The 19,319-nt window shown below is 35.5% G+C and overlaps 2 long non-coding RNA genes across 3 annotated transcripts; one reads left to right on the plus strand and one right to left on the minus strand.

Annotated features, from left to right (window-relative positions):
• The first annotated feature begins 7,963 nt into the window (after positions 1–7,963).
• On the plus strand, positions 7,964–12,276 carry LOC135721877 (uncharacterized). The gene is made up of 4 exons (XR_010521635.2): positions 7,964–9,321; positions 9,573–9,642; positions 10,250–10,384; positions 11,648–12,276. It is a non-coding gene; the product is annotated as an uncharacterized lncRNA (long non-coding RNA).
• Positions 12,277–12,534: 258 nt separating this feature from the next.
• LOC135721878 (uncharacterized) lies at positions 12,535–16,067 on the minus strand. 2 transcript variants are annotated; one of them, XR_012337239.1, is made up of 4 exons: positions 15,940–16,067; positions 15,047–15,773; positions 14,305–14,439; positions 12,535–13,041 (listed from the first exon to the last, which is right to left on the minus strand). It is a non-coding gene; the product is annotated as an uncharacterized lncRNA (long non-coding RNA). The 2 variants fall into 2 exon arrangements; XR_012337238.1 differs by having other exon boundaries at positions 12,601–13,041; positions 15,047–16,050.
• Between the last annotated feature and the right edge of the window lie 3,252 nt (positions 16,068–19,319).

The raw sequence follows: 19,319 nt of genomic DNA on the forward strand, positions 1-19,319 counted from the left end.
TTCATGCAAAAGTGCCCAATTCGGCCTAAAGTGCCTTCAGGAGCATTCTTATGATGAGAAATGTCGTTTAAAGGCATTTCCAGCTCAGAAAAGCATTTTTCAAACAGATTTCGACGTTTCAGGTTGGATTGTGACTTTTCATGCAAAAGTGCCCAATTCGGCCTAAAATGTCTTCAGGAGCATTCTTATGATGAGAAAAGTCGTTTAAAGGCATTTCCAGCTCAGAAAAGCATTTTTCAAACAGATTTCGACATTTCAGGTTGGATTGTGACTTTTCATGCAAAAGTGCCCAATTCGGCCTAAAATGCGTTCAGGAGCATTCTTATGATGAGAAATGTCGTTTAAAGGCATTTCCAGCTCAGAAAAGCATTTTTCAAACAGATTTCAACATTTTAGGTTGGATTGTGACTTTTCATGCAAAAGTGCCCAATTCGGCCTAAAATGCCTTCAGGGGCATTCTTATGATGAGAAATGTCGTTTAAAGGCATTTCCAGCTAAGAAAAGCATTTTTCAAACAGATTTCAACATTTCATGTTGGATTGTGACTTTTCATGCAAAAGTGCCCACTTCGGCCTAAAATGCCTTCAGGGGGCATTCTTATGATGAGAAATGTCGTTTAAAGGCATTTCCAGCTCAGAAAAGCATTTTTCAAGCGATTTCAACATTTCAGGTTGGATTGTGACTTTTCATGCAAAAGTGCCCAATTCGGCCTAAAATGCCTTCAGGGGCATTTTTATGATGAGAAATGTCGTTTAAAGGCATTTCCAGCTCAGAAAAGCATTTTTCAAGTGATTTCAACATTTCAGGTTGGACTCTGACTTTTCATGACTCTGGCATTTTCAGCTCAGAAAAGCATTTTTCAAGCGATTTCAACATTTCAGGTTGGATTGTGACTTTTCATGCAAAAGTGCCCAATTCGGCCTAAAATGCCTTCAGGAGCATTCTTATGATGAGAAATGTCGTTTAATGTCATTTCCAGCTCAGAAAAGCATTTTTCAAGCGAATTCAACATTTCAGGTTGGATTTTGACTTTTCATGCAAAAGTGCCCAATTCGGCCTAAAATGCCTTCAGGAGCATTCTTATGATGAGAAATGTCGTTTAAAGGCATTTCCAGCTCAGAAAAGCATTTTTCAAGCGATTTCAACATTTCAGGTTGGATTTTGACTTTTCATGCAAAAGTGCCCAATTCGGCCTAAAATGCCTTCAAGAGCATTCTTATGATGAGAAATGTCGTTTAAAGGCATTTCCAGCTCAGAAAAGCATTTTTCAAGCGATTTCAACATTTCAGGTTGGATTTTGACTTTTCATGCAAAACTGCCCAATTCGGCCTAAAATGCTTTCAGGAGCATTCTTATGATGAGAAATGTCGTTTAAAGGCATTTCCAGCTCAGAAATGCATTTTTCAAGCGATTTCAACATTTCAGGTTGGATTGTGACTTTTCATTCAAAAGTGCCCATTTCGGCCTAAAATGCCTTCAGGAGCATTCTTATGATGAGAAATGTCGTTTAAAGGCATTTCCAGCTCAGAAAAGCATTTTTCAAGCGATTTCAACATTTCAGGTTGGACTCTGACTTTTCATGCAAAAGTGCCCAATTCGGCCTAAAATGCATTCAGGGGCATTCTTATGATAAGAAATTTCGTTTAAAGGCATTTCCAGCTCAGAAAAGCATTTTTCAAGCGATTTCAACATTTCAGGTTGGACTGTGACTTTTCATGCAAAAGTGCCCAATTCGGCCTAAAATGCCTTCAGGGCATTCTTATGATGAGAAATGTCGTTTAAAGGCATTTCCAGCTCAGAAAAGCATTTTTCAAGCGATTTCAACATTTCAGGTTGGACTCTGACTTTTCATGCAAAAGTGCCCAATTCGGCCTAAAATGCCTTCAGGGGCATTCTTATGATGAGAAATGTCGTTTAAAGGCATTTCCAGCTCAGAAAAGCATTTTTCAAGCGATTTCAACATTTCAGGTTGGACTGTGACTTTTCATGCAAAAGTGCCCAATTCGGCCTAAAATGCCTTCAGGGGCATTCTTATGATGAGAAATGTCGTTTAAAGGCATTTCCAGCTCAGAAAAGCATTTTTCAAGCGATTTCAACATTTCAGGTTGGACTCTGACTTTTCATGCAAAAGTGCCCAATTCGGCCTAAAATGCCTTCAGGGGCATTCTTATGATGAGAAATGTCGTTTAAAGGCATTTCCAGCTCAGAAAAGCATTTTTCAAGCGATTTCAACATTTCAGGTTGGACTCTGACTTTTCATGCAAAAGTGCCCAATTCGGCCTAAAATGCATTCAGGGGCATTCTTATGATAAGAAATTTCGTTTAAAGGCATTTCCAGCTCAGAAAAGCATTTTTCAAGCGATTTCAACATTTCAGGTTGGACTCTGACTTTTCATGCAAAAGTGCCCAATTCGGCCTAAAATGCCTTCAGGGGCATTCTTATGATGAGAAATGTCGTTTAAAGGCATTTCCAGCTCAGAAAAGCATTTTTCAAGCGATTTCAACATTTCAGGTTGGACTCTGACTTTTCATGCAAAAGTGCCCAATTCGGCCTAAAATGCATTCAGGGGCATTCTTATGATGAGAAATGTCGTTTAAAGGCATTTCCAGCTCAGAAAAGCATTTTTCAAGTGATTTCAACATTTCAGGTTGGACTCTGACTTTTCATGACTCTGGCATTTTCAGCTCAGAAAAGCATTTTTCAAGCGATTTCAACATTTCAGGTTGGATTGTGACTTTTCATGCAAAAGTGCCCAATTCGGCCTAAAATGCCTTCAGGAGCATTCTTATGATGAGAAATGTCGTTTAATGTCATTTCCAGCTCAGAAAAGCATTTTTCAAGCGAATTCAACATTTCAGGTTGGATTTTGACTTTTCATGCAAAAGTGCCCAATTCGGCCTAAAATGCCTTCAGGAGCATTCTTATGATGAGAAATGTCGTTTAAAGGCATTTCCAGCTCAGAAAAGCATTTTTCAAGCAATTTCAACATTTCAGGTTGGATTGTGACTTTTCATGCAAAAGTGCCCAATTCGGCCTAAAATGCCTTCAGGAGCATTCTTATGATGAGAAATGTTGTTTAAAGGCATTTCCAGCTCAGAAAAGCATTTTTCAAGCGATTTCAACATTTCAGGTTGGATTTTGACTTTTCATGCAAAAGTGCCCAATTCGGCTTAAAATGCCTTCAGGAGCATTCTTATGATGAGAAATGTCGTTTAAAGGCATTTCCAGCTCAGAAAAGCATTTTTCAAGCGATTTCAACATTTCGGGTTGGATTTTGACTTTTCATGCAAAACTGCCCAAATCGGACTAAAATGCCTTCAGGAGCATTCTTATGATGAGAAATGTCGTTTAAAGGCATTTCCAGCTCAGAAAAGCATTTTTCAAGCGATTTCAACATTTCAGGTTGGATTGTGACTTTTCATGCAAAAGTGCCCAATTCGGCCTAAAATGCCTTCAGGAGCATTCTTATGATGAGAAATGTCGTTTAAAGGCATTTCCAGCTCAGAAAAGCATTTTTCAAGCGATTTCAACATTTCAGGTTGGATTGTGACTTTTCATGCAAAAGTGCCCAATTCGGCCTAAAATGCCTTCAGGAGCATTCTTATGATGAGAAATGTCGTTTAAAGGCATTTTCAGCTCAGAAAAGCATTTTTCAGGCGATTTCAACATTTCAGGTTGGATTGTGACTTTTCATGCAAAAGTGCCCAAATCGGCCTAAAATGCCTTCAGGAGCATTCTTATGATGAGAAATGTCGTTTAAAGGCATTTCCAGCTCAGAAAAGCATTTTTCAAACAGATTTCAACATTTCAGGTTGGATTGTGACTTTTCATGCAAAAGTGCCCATTTCGGCCTAAAACGCCTTCAGAAGCATTCTTATGATGAGAAATGTCGTTTAAAGGCATTTCCAGCTCAGAAAAGCATTTTCAAACAGATTTCAACAATTCAGGTTGGATTGTGACTTTTCATGCAAAAGTGCCCAATTCGGCCTAAAATGCCTTCAGGAGCATTCTTATGATGAGAAATGTTGTTTAAAGGCATTTCCAGCTCAGAAAAGCATTTTTCAAACAGATTTCAACATTTCAGGTTGGATTGTGACTTTTCATGCAAAAGTGCCCCATTCGGCCTAAAATGCCTTCGTGAGCATTCTTATGATGAGAAATGTCGTTTAAAGGCATTTCCAGGTTGGATTGTGACTTTTCATGCAAAAGTGCCCAATTCGGCCTAAAGTGCCTTCAGGAGCATTCTTATGATGAGAAATGTCGTTTAAAGGCATTTCCAGCTCAGAAAAGCATTTTTCAAACAGATTTCGACGTTTCAGGTTGGATTGTGACTTTTCATGCAAAAGTGCCCAATTCGGCCTAAAATGTCTTCAGGAGCATTCTTATGATGAGAAAAGTCGTTTAAAGGCATTTCCAGCTCAGAAAAGCATTTTTCAAACAGATTTCGACATTTCAGGTTGGATTGTGACTTTTCATGCAAAAGTGCCCAATTCGGCCTAAAATGCGTTCAGGAGCATTCTTATGATGAGAAATGTCGTTTAAAGGCATTTCCAGCTCAGAAAAGCATTTTTCAAACAGATTTCAACATTTTAGGTTGGATTGTGACTTTTCATGCAAAAGTGCCCAATTCGGCCTAAAATGCCTTCAGGGGCATTCTTATGATGAGAAATGTCGTTTAAAGGCATTTCCAGCTCAGAAAAGCATTTTTCAAACAGATTTCAACATTTCATGTTGGATTGTGACTTTTCATGCAAAAGTGCCCACTTCGGCCTAAAATGCCTTCAGGGGCATTCTTATGATGAGAAATGTTGTTTAAAGGCATTTCCAGCTCAGAAAAGCTTTTTTCAAACAGATTTCAACATTTCAGATTGGATTGAGACTTTTCATGCAAAAGTGCCCAATTCGGCCTAAAATGCATTCAGGAGCATTCTTATGATGAGAAATGTCGTTTAAAGGCATTTCCAGCTCAGCCATTTCCAGCATTTCGCATCCAATTTAAAATATCACTTATCACCTACAAAGCTTTAAATGGCTTAGCACCCTCATATCTTAGAGAATTACTATCAGAATACAATCCATCACGCACAATACGGTCGCAAAATTCTGGTCTATTGATTATCCCTAGACTATCAAAAGTGTCTAAAAGTGGAAGATCCTTTTCCTTCTTAGCCCCTAAGCTATGGAATGATTTACCAACCGATGTCCGAGAATCAGACACAGTCGATCATTTTAAATCTAGACTTAAAACTTTTCACTTCAACAAAGCATTCGCATAATTTGTCTAGTAAAGGTTCTTAACTCGCAATAGTTTTTTTTACGGAAAACAAAGCACTCACGGTCATAACACAGACCAACCAAATAAATAAATAAAAACCTTTGAACGCATGAACACTTAAAAATGAATTGCATTAAATAGTTTGCCACCGTTTGCCACTGAACCTGCATTAACGACGACAGTGGGGCTTCCGGCCTTAGTCAAACGGTTTGTCACGTATGGTTTGGTTGCGATTTTGGTGCTTTCGTGTGTTTTGTGAATAGTATACCATACAGACCCGTTTGCCACTGAACCTGCATTAACGACGACAGTGGGGCCTCCAGCCTTAGTCAAACGGGTTTGCATGTATGGTCGGGTTGCGTTTTTCGCGCTTTCGTGTGTCTTGTGAATAGTATACAAATATAGACCCGTTTACCACTGAACCTGCATTAACGACGACAGTGGGGCTTTAGGCCTTAGTCAAACGGGTCGTCAGGTTTAATTTTCTCTTAAAGATCGGAAGGTGACCCTTATTTACCATATATACCTTCGCATTGGGCCCCCAATTTGCTAAATCCTCAACTGTGGATAATATAATTATGCCGCAATAGTTAGTCCGTCTGGAACTAAGCTGAGTTAAACCTCATCACTGTGTGACACTTCAATACATATGAACGGCCGCTACGCTAATACGATTTTGTTTTTCTCTCCCTGTCTCGTCCTCGACCCCGAGGACAACGAGACAAACAGACCCAGTCCCGGTAGATGTGAAAGTCGGCACACCTCTGATCTACTGGCCGTCCTTCAACGTGATGCCCAGCTGATGCCTGACCAACGATCACCGGCAGAACCCGTTTAATCTCCGCTAAATCTCCTTATCTGTTCTCCCAAGGGTTTTTCCCTCCTAGGACTTATTTTTCCTCGGATAAAAGCCCGGGTTTTATTTTCTCCTAGGGGGTTTTTCACTCCGGGGAGGCAGCCTTTTTGGGCTTTACTTAGCTTCCTCTTCTAGACGTTACTTTAATAATACGTTCGCTTATAATATTGAGTCATAGCCGCAGCAAATTTAACTGCTTATGCTATCATTTATTTTGTTGTGCTATCTGTCGTTTTTCTGTGCTTTTCACTGCTTCTATTTATGTAAAGCTGCTTTGAAACAATTAACTTTTGTGAAAAGCGCTATATAAATAGAATTGAATTGAATTGAAAATTCAAAAAAAAAAAAATTATAAGGTGTTATATTGCAAAGAAAAGATTATGGCAGTCACATTAATGGAAAAATAAGGATTAAACAATTGTTGTGTGGAGAATTAGAAAATAGAATAATTGGATGTTCAAATGAGGAAACATTTGATGCGGCATTGTGTGCGAAGAAATATAACTAAATAAAAATATAAGCTAAAAGAAAGATAAGAAGAGATAATCAACATAAAAAGAAATGCTAAGAGGGAGAGAGAGAGAGAGAGAGAGAGAGGAGAAAAGGGAGGGGTCACTAGATTTGACCTGTAAAGGTCAATTCTCATTGCTCGAGGAAATTGTAGGTTTAAGGCTAAATCTAGCAGAAACATAGAGATGAAGCTTTGAAAGAGAAACAACAAGTTTAAAGGAAAAGAGTAGAGACCAAGTTATTAAAGGTGGAAATAAAGAGAAAAATTAAAAAGGACAGAAAAATTATTAAAAGGTGAATGACACAGATAAATTATATAAAGATAAAAAAGACTTAACAAAATGAAGAGGAGTCTTCATCTGATGATGGAAGGTGGTCACAAAAGAAATTTTATTTTAAATTGAATGGCAATATTTTGCATGGGTCAAGCTGAACCTTGAAGGGCTGAAAACTCCCATCCTTTGACATTCAAGAACGTGAATAAAAGGTGGCAAGAAACAGGCAATGGCAAAAACTGTGTGACATCAAAGTGTTGGAGTTGCAAAGAGAGGAGTAACTCATAAACTGAACTGAGGACACATACTATCTGAATGGGACTATGATTGATCTCAAGCAGTGAAGGGGGCACTGCACAATGTTCAGAGACAATTACAAGATGAAAAACAAAAAGACTGAGTGGAATCCAGAAGGAGACCCACAAAGACAATATTGTTCTTGGAGACAAGAGAAAAACTGGACACTGAACACTTGTTCATCTTCATACAAGCCTTTGAGTGAAAGAGGAGAAGAGTGAGACAGCCGTTCAATGTTTAGTAAAGACCTTGCTACTATAGGGACACAGACAATCTTTATGAGAAAATCAGCTAGACAAATTTAAAGGCTGATCAAGAACTTATGTTGTTAGGTGTGACTACCTTTTCTGAAATCAAATCAGACTCCTGATAATCTGATAAGAAGAGATGCACAATGAAAATTACACTGTAAAAAAATTCCGTAGAAATTTGCAGCTGGGTTGCCGGTAATTTACCGTAGATTTAAATTTATGTTGTTTACTGGCAACATTTTGTTCAAAGTTAAATAAACATTAAACATTTACCAGTCTTTGTCTTTACAGAATAAAACTAGAAAAACAGCATCAAGCAAAACATTCTGAGAAACAAAATCTGAAGCAAAAACAGAAAAGGGTTGATGATGATTTCTGGTTCCCAGAATGCTTTGCATGAGGCTGTTATTGTATAGTTTTATTCTGTAAAGATTAAGACTTGATAATAATTACAATTTATTTAACTTTGAACAAACTATTGCCAGTAAATAACATACACTGTAACAAATTTCTGTAGTTTTCACAGCATTATTACTGTAAAATGAGCAAATGCTTACTGTAGAACTTGTATACAGCAAGTTGCTGTAGATCTGCAAAGCATCATGGTCTTTTTTCAACGGCGGGTAAATTCTACAGTAAAAATATTTTTTCTGTGAATCACAATACAGCAATTTCTAGAGGATTTTTTTCTTCAGCCAAGGAAAGCTACGAGATTCCACACTTTCATCTGAATTTTTACTTCAGAAAGGTAAATTTGCTAATTTAATTCCAAAGTTTATACTCTTGTAAAGTCACCTGCTTGTTCAACTTTAAGAGTGCACGGAGAGAGAGGAGTAATGAGTGGCACACTTCCTAGTAAACCCGTCTCGTGTGTGCATTTTGCAATTTTATTACCACAAATATATATTTCTGCATGATTTCGATATATTTTCTAGTCTGGCAACATTTTATAACGTCATAGTTAAGAGAAGGATAATAATTTAATAATAATAGTAATTGGCCGTGTCTCAATGCGAAGGCTGCAGCCTCCGGAGATCGCATTTCTCGGCTGCATACGTCATCAAAACTGTCTTGTTTCAGAATATTAACAATTATAAAGTTGACTGTTACTCTAAGTTAATAGTAAATTGTTTAATATGCTTATGACTTGCGAATCTAATGGTCAGTTAACTTAAATAACCCAGGGTTGATGACGTATGGACCCTGCATTTGGGAGTGCGACGACATCAGCAGGCTGAAACCAGTCTCTCGAGCTGAAAGAAAACGCAGCTGAGGAGATATGAGGTAAGACTTATCCGGCAACATTACATTTATAATGTCTTTAATTTAATTATAGTGTTAGCATTGTGAACCAAAATTAATTTAAAAGTGTGTATTTTTGTATTTATTGGCGCGATATTCGTTTAAATCTCTCGTTTTTTTCTCTTGCTCGCTTACGTTGCTGCCTGAGGAAACGGACATAAAGTTAAGCCAGCCGATTCGAAAGAAAACACAGTAACACACATTTTTCATAATTTTAAGATTTTTCTGAACTTCATTGGAGGTCAAACTGCAGAAACTATAACGTTAGATTGTTAATAGCCTAATTTGAAGTGTTATACCCGACTTTTGGGAGCATATTGTATGTCTTATCTGGCGACATTACATTTATAACGTCTGTTATTTGATTAAAGAGTACCTAACGTTAGCATTGCTGAATTCAAAATAGTTTGAAATTTTGTATATATATATATATATATATTAGTATTATAATATTCTCGCACTGTATTAAGATATTTCGAGATCTTACTCGTTCTTTTATTCACCTCTTTTTTTCCTTTCAGACTGCAGACAAGAGCCATCGACCATCGTTCCAGGTACATAAGTTACATGAACTGGCATGCATGATGATTTTCAAATGCAAGCAATGTTGTTTATTCTATGATTTATATATATATTAATATATCAAACATGTTAAAGTGCACAGAAACCATGCAACAGGAAGAAGCTGTTTTTCTCTTGGTTGATGCAAGTTATTTTTGTACAGTATTGACACACTTTTTCTCTTATGAATATTGTACTTGTGATTTCTAATAGTTTTTATTAGTTTGTTTATTTTGTGTTACAGGAAACTTCCACCTAAACAGATGCTGAGGGCCAGATTTCCCTGCCAAGCACTCCAAGGCTCATCATGCTCGGTAAGATCCCAGCACTCGACATAAACAATAGATGCCAGTTTTAAGGGTTACTTCATCTATAAAGCATATTTGTATCGAGTCACTGTGTGGTGTGAACAAAGTTTTATGTCATCTTGCACATACATTCCAAAAATCTCTAGTGGTTATTGATCTAATAGGAAAAAAAGAGGTAGTTATGTAGGGCTAGTGTTTTCAATAAATTTTGCGGTAACACTTTACAATAAGGTTCATTAGTTAACATTAGTTAACTACATTAATTAACATGAACTATTAATGAACTGCACTTATACAGCATTTATTAATCTTTGTTAATGTTAATTTCAACAATTACTAATACTTCATTAAAATCTGGTTAACGTTAGTTAATGCACTGTGAACTAACATGAACAAACAATTAAAAGCTTTATTTCTATTAACTAACATTAACAAAGATTAATAAATACTGTAACAAATGTATTGCTCTTGGTTTGTTCATGTTAGTTAATACATTTACTAATGTTAACTAATGAACCTTATTGTAAAGTGTTACCAATTTTGCTTATGTAAAATAGTTAACCATATCAGATTGAATACTGTGCAATGTCAACTTTTATTTAATATTTTTTAGGAGAGTCCATTCTGGGGGCAAAAAATGGATGCTTTCCATCGAGGGCAGAGTTCTCCTCCAATTGAGTGACCGTTGTGATTTCACTTCTGCTCTAGCCATGTATGATGCAGCCACTACATTGGAATTTATCCAGAGGTTGGCACTTATTTGTTTTTTATATAGTTTTGACTAGAAATGGGAACAAATATTTGAGTACTCATTCTTTAACCAACTACCCGATTGGTAAAATACTTCTTAAAGTGTTTATTTTTGTTTATATCAACTGTTGTGCTATTGTTAAACATCAAACGTTTAATTTAACTCACCATGCAAATGGTAGAAAAGCAGCACAGCTAGTCTAATGCAAGTGGCGGCCGGTGACTTCTTTTTTCGAGGGCGCACGATGCGAAGTTTGTCACAACATGTATGTAGCCCGTCATGTGTGTGGTTTGTGATTTCAAATATGTGTTTGGCGCGTCGAGTGAAACAATACTTTTCCATTCACAAATCAACAAATATTTACCATAAATTTCACTGTTGTATCACTAACTGTAAACATGGTATTGTGGCAGAAATGTGGGATATTCATGTATAATTTTATAATAGTATTAAAGGCGGAGTGCACAATGTTTGAAAGCCAATGTTGATATTTGAAATCACCTAAACAAACACGCCCCTACCCTAATAGAATCTGGACCCTCTTTTAAAAGACCCGCCTCACACATACGCAACCCAGCAAGGATGTCGGTTAGTAGACACGCTCCTTACTGCTGATTGGCTTTAAGTGTGTTTTGGTAGTCGGCCCGTCTCCTTTTCCAAAGCGTTTTTCAAACATTGTGCACTCCGCCTTTAATGTAGACAGTTATAAATAAAAAATATTTTTTTGTGGATTTTACTCCACAAACCACCAACAGAGCATATAAAAAATAAAAATTGTTTATTTAAAGGTGCAGTGTGTAAATTTTAGCGGAATCTAGTGGTGAAGTTGTGAATTGCAACCAACTGCTCAGTCCACTGCTCACCTCTTGCTTTTGAAACACATAGAGAAGCTACGGTAGCTGCCACCTCACAAACATGTCATAGTTGGAGACAACTTAGTAAAAAAGTTTGTCCGTTAAGGGCTTCTGTAGAAACATGGCTGCACAAAATGGCGGCTTCCATGTAAGGGGACCCTCTGTGTATGTAGTTAAAACGTCTCATTCTAAGGCAATAAACACATAACGGTTCATTATGAAAGGTCTTTATACACCCCTGATAATTAAGTTTTGTATATTATTTTGCATTTCTGTCAAGAGATCCTTCTTGAAATTACACACCGCACCTTTAAAACACTGTGAAGTCAACTTTTATGTATATGTCATCAACCCATCTGTCTTGCTTATAAACTTTTACATTAATAGTCAATTTCTTTCATTACAGGGTAGAATCCAGCCCAGGAAGTCAACTAGTTCAGGTCCAGTTTTAAAAGAATAATAGTTCTGAAAAAAAAAAACGTCTTGGAGAAAACAATATTCAGGTTTGAAATCCTGCTGTAAATGTTAATCATTTAATTTTTATGCATTTGTAATTTACCAGAAACATTTTAATAAATATTGATTTTTTTTGTGTGTTCAGAAAAGTGTTTTTGTATGAAGTGTTGAAATTAAATGAAATATTCACAGAAAAATGTTAACATATTAAAAAAAATGTATGTGTTCAGAAAAGTTTTGAGATGTTCACAGAAAAAATGTAACATGTTGAAAAAAATGTATGCTATGCTATTTTTAATTTATGAATTTTTGTAATTTAAAGTGAGAAAATAAATGGCATTTTTGTGACAAACAGAGTCTTCATTTTACAGTACACAAAATAAATGCAGTAATCCCTATTACAGTAGTAGTTATGAAATACAGTACTGTCATTATTACTGTAAAAGAGTTCACAGTAATTTAAATTTTACTGCAGTTACATTTACAGTAAGAATACTGTGAAATGAAATACAGCAACTTACTAGCTAATTGCTGCCAGCAAGTTACTGTATTTTTCACAGTATTCTTTTTACAGTGTAAATTTAAATCTACGGTAATTTACCGGCAACCCAGCTGCAATACCATTGTAATTTCTACGGATATTTTTTACAGTGTAGGGGTTTTAAATTTGGTATTGTCAGAGGTGTCAAGTAACGAAGTACAAATACTTCGTTACCTTACACTGTAAAAAGAATACTGTGAAAAATACAGTAACTTGCTGGCAGCAATTAGCTAGTAAGTTGCTGTATTTCATTTCACAGTATTCTTACTGTAAATGTAACTGCAGTAAAATTTAAATTACTGTGAACTCTTTTACAGTAATAATGACAGTACTGTATTTCATAACTACTACTGTAATAGGGATTACTGCATTTATTTTGTGTACTGTAAAATGAAGACTCTGTTTGTCACAAAAATGCCATTTATTTTCTCACTTTAAATTACAAAAATTCATAAATTAAAAATAGCATAGCATACATTTTTTTCAACATGTTACATTTTTTCTGTGAACATCTCAAAACTTTTCTGAACACATACATTTTTTTTAATATGTTAACATTTTTCTGTGAATATTTCATTTAATTTCAACACTTCATACAAAAACACTTTTCTGAACACACAAAAAAAATCAATATTTATTAAAATGTTTCTGGTAAATTACAAATGCATAAAAATTAAATGATTAACATTTACAGCAGGATTTCAAACCTGAATATTGTTTTCTCCAAGACGTTTTTTTTTTCAGAACTATTATTCTTTTAAAACTGGACCTGAACTAGTTGACTTCCTGGGCTGGATTCTACCCTGTAATGAAAGAAATTGACTATTAATGTAAAAGTTTATAAGCAAGACAGATGGGTTGATGACATATACATAAAAGTTGACTTCACAGTGTTTTAAAGGTGCGGTGTGTAATTTCAAGAAGGATCTCTTGACAGAAATGCAAAATAATATACAAAACTTAATTATCAGGGGTGTATAAAGACCTTTCATAATGAACCGTTATGTGTTTATTGCCTTAGAATGAGACGTTTTAACTACATACACAGAGGGTCCCCTTACATGGAAGCCGCCATTTTGTGCAGCCATGTTTCTACAGAAGCCCTTAACGGACAAACTTTTTTACTAAGTTGTCTCCAACTATGACATGTTTGTGAGGTGGCAGCTACCGTAGCTTCTCTATGTGTTTCAAAAGCAAGAGGTGAGCAGTGGACTGAGCAGTTGGTTGCAATTCACAACTTCACCACTAGATTCCGCTAAAATTTACACACTGCACCTTTAAATAAACAATTTTTATTTTTTATATGCTCTGTTGGTGGTTTGTGGAGTAAAATCCACAAAAAAATATTTTTTATTTATAACTGTCTACATTAAAGGCGGAGTGCACAATGTTTGAAAAACGCTTTGGAAAAGGAGACGGGCCGACTACCAAAACACACTTAAAGCCAATCAGCAGTAAGGAGCGTGTCTACTAACCGACATCCTTGCTGGGTTGCGTATGTGTGAGGCGGGTCTTTTAAAAGAGGGTCCAGATTCTATTAGGGTAGGGGCGTGTTTGTTTAGGTGATTTCAAATATCAACATTGGCTTTCAAACATTGTGCACTCCGCCTTTAATACTATTATAAAATTATACATGAATATCCCACATTTCTGCCACAATACCATGTTTACAGTTAGTGATACAACAGTGAAATTTATGGTAAATATTTGTTGATTTGTGAATGGAAAAGTATTGTTTCACTCGACGCGCCAAACACATATTTGAAATCACAAACCACACACATGACGGGCTACATACATGTTGTGACAAACTTCGCATCGTGCGCCCTCGAAAAAAGAAGTCACCGGCCGCCACTTGCATTAGACTAGCTGTGCTGCTTTTCTACCATTTGCATGGTGAGTTAAATTAAACGTTTGATGTTTAACAATAGCACAACAGTTGATATAAACAAAAATAAACACTTTAAGAAGTATTTTACCAATCGGGTAGTTGGTTAAAGAATGAGTACTCAAATATTTGTTCCCATTTCTAGTCAAAACTATATAAAAAACAAATAAGTGCCAACCTCTGGATAAATTCCAATGTAGTGGCTGCATCATACATGGCTAGAGCAGAAGTGAAATCACAACGGTCACTCAATTGGAGGAGAACTCTGCCCTCGATGGAAAGCATCCATTTTTTGCCCCCAGAATGGACTCTCCTAAAAAATATTAAATAAAAGTTGACATTGCACAGTATTCAATCTGATATGGTTAACTATTTTACATAAGCAAAATTGGTAACACTTTACAATAAGGTTCATTAGTTAACATTAGTAAATGTATTAACTAACATGAACAAACCAAGAGCAATACATTTGTTACAGTATTTATTAATCTTTGTTAATGTTAGTTAATAGAAATAAAGCTTTTAATTGTTTGTTCATGTTAGTTCACAGTGCATTAACTAACGTTAACCAGATTTTAATGAAGTATTAGTAATTGTTGAAATTAACATTAACAAAGATTAATAAATGCTGTATAAGTGCAGTTCATTAATAGTTCATGTTAATTAATGTAGTTAACTAATGTTAACTAATGAACCTTATTGTAAAGTGTTACCGCAAAATTTATTGAAAACACTAGCCCTACATAACTACCTCTTTTTTTCCTATTAGATCAATAACCACTAGAGATTTTTGGAATGTATGTGCAAGATGACATAAAACTTTGTTCACACCACACAGTGACTCGATACAAATATGCTTTATAGATGAAGTAACCCTTAAAACTGGCATCTATTGTTTATGTCGAGTGCTGGGATCTTACCGAGCATGATGAGCCTTGGAGTGCTTGGCAGGGAAATCTGGCCCTCAGCATCTGTTTAGGTGGAAGTTTCCTGTAACACAAAATAAACAAACTAATAAAAACTATTAGAAATCACAAGTACAATATTCATAAGAGAAAAAGTGTGTCAATACTGTACAAAAATAACTTGCATCAACCAAGAGAAAAACAGCTTCTTCCTGTTGCATGGTTTCTGTGCACTTTAACATGTTTGATATATTAATATATATATAAATCATAGAATAAACAACATTGCTTGCATTTGAAAATCATCATGCATGCCAGTTCATGTAACTTATGTACCTGGAACGATGGTCGATGGCTCTTGTCTGCAGTCTGAAAGGAAAAAAAGAGGTGAATAAAAGAACGAGTAAGATCTCGAAATATCTTAATACAGTGCGAGAATATTATAATACTAATATATATATATATATATATACAAAATTTCAAACTATTTTGAATTCAGCAATGCTAACGTTAGGTACTCTTTAATCAAATAACAGACGTTATAAATGTAATGTCGCCAGATAAGACATACAATATGCTCCCAAAAGTCGGGTATAACACTTCAAATTAGGCTATTAACAATCTAACGTTATAGTTTCTGCAGTTTGACCTCCAATGAAGTTCAGAAAAATCTTAAAATTATGAAAAATGTGTGTTACTGTGTTTTCTTTCGAATCGGCTGGCTTAACTTTATGTCCGTTTCCTCAGGCAGCAACGTAAGCGAGCAAGAGAAAAAAACGAGAGATTTAAACGAATATCGCGCCAATAAATACAAAAATACACACTTTTAAATTAATTTTGGTTCACAATGCTAACACTATAATTAAATTAAAGACATTATAAATGTAATGTTGCCGGATAAGTCTTACCTCATATCTCCTCAGCTGCGTTTTCTTTCAGCTCGAGAGACTGGTTTCAGCCTGCTGATGTCGTCGCACTCCCAAATGCAGGGTCCATACGTCATCAACCCTGGGTTATTTAAGTTAACTGACCATTAGATTCGCAAGTCATAAGCATATTAAACAATTTACTATTAACTTAGAGTAACAGTCAACTTTATAATTGTTAATATTCTGAAACAAGACAGTTTTGATGACGTATGCAGCCGAGAAATGCGATCTCCGGAGGCTGCAGCCTTCGCATTGAGACACGGCCAATTACTATTATTATTAAATTATTATCCTTCTCTTAACTATGACGTTATAAAATGTTGCCAGACTAGAAAATATATCGAAATCATGCAGAAATATATATTTGTGGTAATAAAATTGCAAAATGCACACACGAGACGGGTTTACTAGGAAGTGTGCCACTCATTACTCCTCTCTCTCCGTGCACTCTTAAAGTTGAACAAGCAGGTGACTTTACAAGAGTATAAACTTTGGAATTAAATTAGCAAATTTACCTTTCTGAAGTAAAAATTCAGATGAAAGTGTGGAATCTCGTAGCTTTCCTTGGCTGAAGAAAAAAATCCTCTAGAAATTGCTGTATTGTGATTCACAGAAAAAATATTTTTACTGTAGAATTTACCCGCCGTTGAAAAAAGACCATGATGCTTTGCAGATCTACAGCAACTTGCTGTATACAAGTTCTACAGTAAGCATTTGCTCATTTTACAGTAATAATGCTGTGAAAACTACAGAAATTTGTTACAGTGTACTTAAGTAGCTATTTTGGGTATCTATACTTTACTGGAGTAATTATTTTTCAGACGACTTTTTACTTCTACTCCTTACATTTTCACGCAATTATCTGTACTTTCTACTCCTTACATTTTAAAAATCGCCTCGTTACTTCTATTATTTCGGCTTGTTTGCGTTTTTTACATTACGGCTTGTCATCGTTAAAAAAACCTATCTTGATAAATTGCATCATCCAGATAAATGTGATTGTGGTTGGATGAGAATTATAAACATACACCATTCCGACTCTCTATTGGTTTGTACGCAATCCCTGCCCCCAGCTGACTGCAGATGATCAAAAGTTTGTTTCTCTAGCGCTGCACAGAGAAACATAAAAGAACCGCGAGAGCGATTAGAAAGCATGCGGAGCAGTTTCCTCTCACGAAGCTTTGATATCATCCGCCATCCGTTTGTACAGTAACAGAACGCGGCATTCTGTCTTCAAATGGAAAAGTACGAAATAAAACTTGCGCATCACTTTCAGGTCAGTTCACATTCACAAGCCTGTGTAAATATATAGCTGTCTGCTGACACCAACTCATCTGTGTGATTTAAATAGTGTAAAAATACCAATTTATATCAGGTAACTTCAGTTGTTCAACTTAAATGACATTGTGCTGCGTTGCGTTTTGAAGCATGGGAAAGATATCTATGCTAAAGACATCTGTTGTTTTGTATATGCTTATAACTGCCCTAAATTTTATTTGCATTAACAAAACCTACTTAGCTGAATGCTTGAGTGTTAAATCAATCAAACACATAACCATACATACCAACTTTTGCTTTTGTTAATAGACATCAGCTGTTTCCTTAAACCTGACTTTTACTTTACTTACAAGAAAGACATTTAGTAATTATCCTTAATTGCTTGGATTTATACTGACTAAAGTAAAGTATACTAAAGTCCATTAGCTAACACAAGTACAGATACAGGAATATAGGCTATAATATATAATTGCATATTTTTATAATTGTAGTTTGTGTCAAAATACAATTTTAAATGATAACAATAATATCATATTTCTATTCTCACACATGCTATAGTTGTGTGAGATTTTGATGTTTTTTTAACTAAAGAGGGCACCACTGTAGAAGTTTTGCCAGCAGCGGCCCTGCTCTGAAGTTTGACTTTTTGCACCATTACAATATTTATAGGCAACTAGTCATCATATCTTCCTCTCTATGGAACACATGTTAATGCTCAGTAGTACACATATTTGGTTCTTTAATGCAGTGGTTATCAAACCTTTTTTTTTCGCCTCCCTTGTGTACAGTGGATTCCTTCACGACCCCCCAAAGAAAATGTATGACATAAACATTCTAAAACTTACAATTTGAATTAAACAAAACATATTAAATTATACAATGTATTGCTTTTGTTTAGTAGCCTTATTTTTTGAGGTTTAATTACACAGAATTTATAGTAAAGTAATGTATTTCATAAAATATTATAAAACTGGGGCCCCTGGCACCATCTCGCGGCCCCCAGTTTGAGAACCACTGCTTTAATGTATTTGTTTGCATTGTATTAAAATGCGTTCATTTTTAATGGGCATATACCGTATGTGGTTGAAACAGATAGCCTAGTGCAGGGGTAGGCAACATGGAGTGTCGATGTCCTGCAATGTTTAGCTCCAGGTCTAAACAAGCAGACCTGAACAAACTAATAAAGGTCTAAAAAGTCACCTGAAACTACAGGTAGCCAAGGTTTTATAAGGGTTGGAGCTAAAATCTGTAGGACATCGGCACTCCAGGACTGATGTTGCCTACCCCTGGCCCTAGTGCATCCCAATTTTTTTAACATTAACATTTTTAATATAACACAATAGTTATTATATCCTTTAGAAACATGTTTTAGAGGAGATAGGGTAGTGCACAAAAGGCCCCTGTGGCGCGGCCTAGGCTTTTTTCCGTAATGACATTTTTTCCTTACATTACTTTTACTTTTATACTTTAAGTAGTTTTGAAACCAGTACTTTTTCACTTTTACTTGAGTAAAAAGCTTGAGTTGATACTTCAACTTCTACAAAAGTCTTTTTAAACCCTAGTATCTATACTTCTACTTGAGTAATGAATATGAATACTTTTGACACCACTGGGTATTGTACAGAGGAAGTTAGAACTCCAATGATGGTACTAAGCTAAAAAGCAAATATAAATGGCATAGAACAGCTATGGCAGAAAGGAAAATAAAATAGATGAAAGAAATAAATTGAAATAACCATAGGATATTATAAAAGGTAAACAACAAAAAGCTGTGAGAATAGAGAAAAGAAATAACTAATTATTGTAACAAACTTAGCAATTTAGGCAAATAAATCTAGTCTACGATTTAAGAGCAATTAATGACAAGAAAAGATTGATGTTCCAAAAACAACATACTTTGCTGACAAGTGTTTCTCCATTTGCTAAACATTTTTACTGTGAATTATGATTTGCATAAGAAGTAGATACTTGCATTTACGTATTTACTTATGAGGGAAAACATTATACAGGTTTAGAATGGATGAACTACCATTCCAACATGCTGAAAGGTTAATTTGGTTGATTAATGCTAGAACGTTGAT

Source organism: Paramisgurnus dabryanus, chromosome 9 (assembly GCF_030506205.2).
Source record: "Paramisgurnus dabryanus chromosome 9, PD_genome_1.1, whole genome shotgun sequence".
In the NCBI taxonomy this organism is placed as follows: Eukaryota; Metazoa; Chordata; class Actinopteri; order Cypriniformes; family Cobitidae; genus Paramisgurnus; species Paramisgurnus dabryanus.